The 6,668-nt window shown below is 38.4% G+C and overlaps 1 protein-coding gene across 2 annotated transcripts in view; it reads right to left on the bottom strand.

Annotated features, from left to right (window-relative positions):
• RASGEF1A (RasGEF domain family member 1A) overlaps positions 1-6,443 on the bottom strand; it is a 565,812-nt gene extending 559,369 nt beyond the window's left edge. The window contains exon 1 of one of the 2 annotated variants that reach the window (XM_082267364.1): positions 6,257-6,443. The gene's annotated coding sequence lies outside the window, so the exon portion shown is untranslated. The remainder of the gene's footprint in view (positions 1-6,256) is intronic. The other variant, XM_082267363.1, reaches the window with a different exon arrangement.
• Positions 6,444-6,668: the final 225 nt, after the last annotated feature.

Here is a 6,668-nt window from a genome sequence, read left to right on the forward strand (position 1 = left end):
GGAAGACATATGGAGATCACTTCCTGGAAGCCTCTACACAGCCATACAGTGATACATGCAGGGAGAACACAATGATGGCACCACAGGAGACACAACAACATATTGTGTATTCTTGGCTGGATCCTAGTTAGTGGTAATCCAATTTGAGACCTCAGCTGCTCACTTTCTGAACACAATAAATACCCCAACCACTTCACATGTAACTTCTAAGTTTACACCCAGCAGCACCTAATACAAAGTTCTGTCTCACTTTATTTGTTAGGAGCAACGCATAAACCCAATTTGTTTCGGGAAAAAGATTCCCCCTTCTTCAGGGCTAACATGTAAAGAACAATAGAAATGTATAATAAACGAAAATAGTAGTAAAAGTAATTTACTATTATTCCTACTAGTTTAGTTTATTATACATTTCTTTTTTCTTGTTCTTGACATATTAGCCCTGAAGAAGGTGAGGCCTTTGCTCTCAAACATGTTGGTGGTATCTGTTACTCATAATAAATAAAGGTTTTAAAGTGCATGTGAGACAGAATTTTGTACAAGGTGCTCCTAACCACATACTAAGAAACTGCATCACAGGGCAGATGGAATAAAGTTTTTTTTACATTTTTTTACCTGCACTTCTGTTGTATTCTATTATATCATTCATAGAGTATCAACCTATCCAACCTGTACTTCTCAGAAAAATAGTTTTTTATGTGAATACTACAAAATATTCCCTTTCTTGGGCGTTGTTTATAAGGGTAGCCAATGGGCAATATAAACAAAGTCTCGATATTCATTATACATCTTAGTTAATCCTTGCAGGGAAGCCCAACTAGGAGAATAAATTTCAAAGCTGGTTTAAAGCGGAGCTGCATTCAAAAGTGGAACTTCTGCTTTAAGGACTCCTGACCCCCTGACATGCGACATTTGGCATGTCATTTTTTTTGGGAGGGGAGCGGGGACCTAGTTTTGACAGGTACCGGCTCCCACTTTCACTTGGGCCGCCTAGGCGGCTCGGGCGGAAGTTCTCCTCTCCCCTTCGCTCTCCCTCCCTGCAATCTTCTGGGACACGTCACTTCATTCAGGATGCGCAGCGCGACTCGCGCATGCGCAGTGTGCACCCGGCTGTGAAGCCGCAAGCTGTCACAGCCACACTAGAGATTCCGGCGCCACGCGGAGAAGATGAAGAGAACTGAGGCTCCCCCTGGCCGCATCGCTGGACAAGGGAGTATGTGTTTATTAAAAGTCAGCATCTATACTTTTTGTAACTGCTGACTTTTAATAAACAGAAAAGCCAGTGGAACTCCGCTTTAACATGTGCAAACAGCAATGGAGTAAAATTCTCATTTAAAGGGAATATCTTTGAAAAAGATAAAACAAATGTCCCATACTTAGAAAGTGCATCACAGGGCAGTTTGAATAAAGTTTTTTTTATTTAAATTTTTTTACCTGCACTTCTATTTGTATTCTATTATATCGTTCATAGAGGCTCTCCCTATCCAACCTGTAATTCTCTGAAGAATAGTTTATGTGAATACTACAAAATAATCCCTTTCTTATGCCTTATTTATAGGGGCAGCCAAGGATCAAATAAAATACAATGTCCCGATATCTATTATACATCCTGGTTAAACCTTGTAGGGAATCCCAACTGGCAGAATACACGTGGAAGCCGGTTTAACATGTGCAAACAGAAGTGGAGTAAAATTCTCAAATTCCCATTTAAAGTGAATATCTGGAAAAAAAAAAAAAATATACCCTTACAATGGCTTGTTTCATTTAGAGGCAACAGAAAAAGCAACTATACTTACCTTATTCCTTACTCCACTGGCAGCCAGCACTCTTCTCACTCCGATACTCTGGGTTGTGAGTGGGCCCTCGGTGTCCTCCCTTACAATGCGGGACTGCTGGTCCTGCATTGTATATGATGATGTCAGAGTCCCGATCCCGGATCCTCAGAGACAGGAAGTCGAGTGAGGGCAAAATGGCCCTCACTCGACTCTATGGTCTTGGAGGACCGGAGCTACGTCAAAAGTCGTTGCCTAGCAACCGGTTTAAAGGGCCGTTTTTTTTTTTTTTCCTTTTTCAACAATTTTTTTTTTTTTTTCTTTTTTAGTGTAGTTGTGAGGTGTGAGGTCTTTTTGACCCCAGATCTCACAATAAAGAGGACCTGTCATGCCTATTTCTATTACAAGGGATGTTTACATTCCTTGTAATAGGAATAAAAATGATCAAAACATTTTTTTTTTTAAACTGTGTAAAAATAATAAATAAAATAAATAGGAAAAAAAAAAATTAAAGCACCCTGTCCCCGTTAGCTCGCGCGCAGAAGCAAACTCATACACAAGTCCCGCCCACATATGTAAACGGTGTTCAAACCATACATGTGAGGTATCTCTACGATCGTTAGAGCGAGAGCAATAATTTGAGCCCTAGACCTCCTCTGTAACTCTAAGCTGGTAACCTGCAGAAATTTTTAAAATGTTGCCTATGGGGATTTTTAAGTACCAATGTTTGGCGCCATTCTGTGAGCATGCGCAATTTTGAAGCATGGCATGTTGGGTATCTAATTACTCGGCGTAACATTATCTTTCACATTATGGAAAAAAATTGGGCTAAATTTACTGTTTTCTTATTTTTTAGTTCAAAAAAGTGAATTTTTTTCAAAAAAATTGCATTTGGAAGACTGCTGCGCAAATATGGTGTGATAAAAAATATTGCAACAATCTCCATTTTATTCTATAGGGTCTCTGCTTAAAAAAAATATATAATGTTTGGGGGTTCTAAGTAGTTTTCTAGCAAAAAAAATTATTTTAGCTTGTAAACACCAAGTGTCAAAAATAGGCCCAGTCTTAAAATGGATAAATGGACAACTTTGTGAAAAGGGCTACTTGGATGTTAGGCGTCTGTATGTGGCTAGGCTGTGTAAAAGTGTTACACATGTGGTATTGCCATACTCAGGAGGAATAGCAGAATGTATTTTGGGGTGCAATTTTTGCTATGTACATGCTATGTGTTTAGAAATATTGCATAAATGGACAGCTTTGTGTAAAAAAAATGTGTTTTCATTTTCTTTCCACAGTTTCCAAAAACTTGTGGAAAAAAATGACAAGTTCAAAAGACTCATTATGCCTCAAAAATTATACGTTGGCTGTTTGCTTTCCAAAATGGGGTCATTTTATGGGAGTTTCCATTGTCCTGGTGCTCCAGGGCCTTCAAAAGTCCAATAGGTTGTCAGGAAATTATATGTGTAATTTGTGCTCCTAGAATCCCGGACGGTGCTACTTGGATGTTAGGCCTCTGTATGTGGCTAGGCTGTGAAAAAGTCTCACACATGTGGTATCGCCATACTCAGGAGGAGTAGTAGAATGTGTTTTGGGGTGTAGTTGCAAGTATACATATGCTGTGTGAGAGAAATAACCTGTTAATACGTAAATTTGTAAAAAAAAAAAAAAAAAACTTCATTTTGCAAAGAGTTGTGGGAAAAAATTACAACTTCAAAAAACTCACCATGCCCCTTATTAAATACCTTGGAATGTCTACTTTCCAAAAAGGGGTAATTTGGGGGGTATTTGTACTTTCCTGACTTTTTAGTGTCTCAAGAAATGAGATAGGCCTTCAGTACTTTAGGTGTGATCAAGTGTGATCAATTTTCAATGAATAGCACCATAGCTTGTGGACTCTATAACTTTCACAAAGACCAAATAATATACACTTATTTGGGTTATTTTTACCAAAGATAAGTAGCAGTATAAATTTTGGCCAAAATTTGTGAAGAAAAATTACTAATTTGCTAAATTTTATGACAGAAACAAAGAAAAATGTGTTTTTTCACAATATTTTCAGTCTTTTTTTATTTATAGCACAAAAAATAAAAAACCCAGTAGTGATTAAATACCATCAAAAGAAAACTCTATTTGTGTGAAAAAAAAGGACACAGATTTTTTATGGGTACAGTGTTGCATGACTGAGTAATTGTCATTCAAAGTGTGAGAGCGCTGAAAATCAGTCTGGGCAGGAAGGGGGTGAAAGTGCACTGTAGGCAAGTGGTTAATAAAGTGCATTGTTTGCCAACAGCAGCACCAATTAAAATGTCAATCTTGATTTTTCTAGTGCAAGTTTCTGATGGTTGTCATTGGGAACAGAGACACTTTTCCTTCAACTGAAGTTTTATATATCAGTCCACATGTCAAACTATGTTAAATATTATTTGTCTGATAGGTGGAGTCCTCAACATGGTACTGCTAAAGACATCAGTGGAGTGAATTGGTTGCATCATATTGATTGTTTGTGAAATAGTTAAACTTTAGTGTAAAAAATCAAAAATAGCAAATAAAATAAATAATATAGTGTATATAATTGCGACTCAAGTCATATTGTAAGTGAATGTTATTAAAAATAACCTTTCTTTTTCAACCTGAAGCTTCTGTGAAATGCAATACAATATGGCTACCTGGAAGTGTTCTGTACACAGAATATGTACAGAACTCCTCCCATATATGTCATTTCCTGCTTGTGTGATTGGCTCACTGATTTTCCCAGAAGTCTGCGCTAAGATACAAGTCAGATTTAAGGCATCCCCTGTAACAATTTTTTATGTGAGATACTCCCAGTAGGAAGTCACATCTAAATGGATGCAGGCCCTGCTATGTTTGTCATTAGAGCCATGCAGCTGCAGCAGCTGATTAATAATTATGAAACCACTCCTATTAGACTTACTTCTGTACATGGGCACACAGAATCACACGGGATTTCTTCAGAATTAGGGCTCTTTCACACAGATGGACTGTTCAGATCCGCCTGTCCATTTTTTTGGCGGATCTGAACGGTCCCCCCATGCATCACTATGGGGCATCGGATGTCAGCGGAGACATGTTTGGTGACATTCGATCCAATCCGTAAAATCTGGACGGATGGAAACCCTATTTTCCATCCGTCCAGCAGATCGGATTGGATGGGATCGGATGAGAACGGACCAACGGTCCGTTCCCATCCGATTTCCCCTATAGAGATGTATAGGGAAGCTGTCATCCTTCTGCTAAGCGGGGGATCGGCGGATAGATCCCCCGCTGAGAAAAACGGAGTCCGTCCAACGGACGGAGTGTGTGAAAGAGGCCTAACAAAAGTTAGGAATCTGCAACAAAGTTTGTCGAAATCCTTGTAATGTACATAGAGCATCCAGAGGGGAATGTTTTTTTTTTTCTCAACAAAATTGGAATTACTCTTTGATAATAAAAAAACTGTAAAAGGTGTAATAACTGATAAAATATACTTTTATTCAAGGACTGATCCACATTTGATCCATATAAATACCATGAATACAGGCAATGCATAAAAAGCTTTAACATAATCAGATGTAGCACATAAAATGATGCATTTTTTTTTTCTCTTTCATCACTTTTTGTGTATTTACCATCCATAGGAAATATTTATATCTTTCGCATTATATATATTCCAAGTCAAAGGATAATATTTATTGTAACCTAAGAGAGAAAGTGAATTTGTTCTTCTTCTGCAACGCAGTTTGCTGCCTAGTAACTACACTTGATTGACAGTTACATGCTCATTACAAGTGTGAGAGGGTGGACATTGTTACAGATGGGAAATAGGGAAAAACGAGGATAATTTCAGCTGTCAGATTGCTGTATAGGGATAATAAAGTATGACTGACACCATTAGTACAGATAAAATAAATAGCTTAAAAAAAAAGCACCCTATAGGACTGACTTCATAATAAATACATGCAATCATTTCATCCAATAATAAAACACAAATGATAACTGTGAATTCCGCAGTGTTAAGTATCTTATATTACAGTATAATACGTATTCAGAAAAACCAGTATAATTGATGTCCTCAATGTAGTAACCTATAGCGACCAGATTCTAGTTTAGATTGGATAGGAGATGATTTATAACTGGTCGTTATGGTTATCTAAACGCATCCTTACGGTTTTCTTTTTGCACTGCTTTATTGAATCAGATTTTATGATTAGGATGGCGAAATTCAATTCACAGAGACAGTTTGCGGTTACTATAATAAGCTGGACAACTATCAGAACCTAAGAACCAGTGGCAACAGGTATCCTACCATTCACCATTCCCAAGCAAGGTCACCAAGGATGGTTCTGCAGGTGGTCCTGGTGTGTAAAGCCTAATGAATTGTTACAGTAGATGCTGTACTATTAGGATTTTGGCTGTAATGCTTGCTAGTACTACCCAGCCAGTGAAAATACATGATCATCTCATACAAGTGTCTGCTATCATTTCCCTACCTTTAGCAGGTCTGGGCTTGCAGCTCTCTCGCTCTCGGAGCACAAAGGCTGGTAAAAATGCTAGTGAGATGCTAAGATGCTGATCCGTTACTCTGCTTAGCACTGGTTCCTTTCAATCAGCTTCAGCAGCCAGTGTTGAGTCGAGTGTCTCATTCCTTATCTTACTGCAGGGGGAGCATGTGCATGAGCAGGGGAGACAGGGAGGGAGCGATGTAGTCAACTGGAGGAGAGCTGCAAGACAAGAAAAAGAAATAAAAATCAGCTGAGACAACGCTCAACGCTCAAGCACAGCATCAAAGCAAACGGGATGAATACAAGGACAGTAATCAAGAGATTACTCATTAAAATACCTCCACCAAGAGTGCAGTATCATAAAGAATAAGCAGCCTAAATAAGAACATATTTGTCACTG

Source organism: Pelophylax lessonae (genome assembly GCF_965119305.1).
Source record: "Pelophylax lessonae genome assembly, chromosome: 9".
Taxonomy (NCBI): domain Eukaryota; kingdom Metazoa; phylum Chordata; class Amphibia; order Anura; family Ranidae; genus Pelophylax; species Pelophylax lessonae.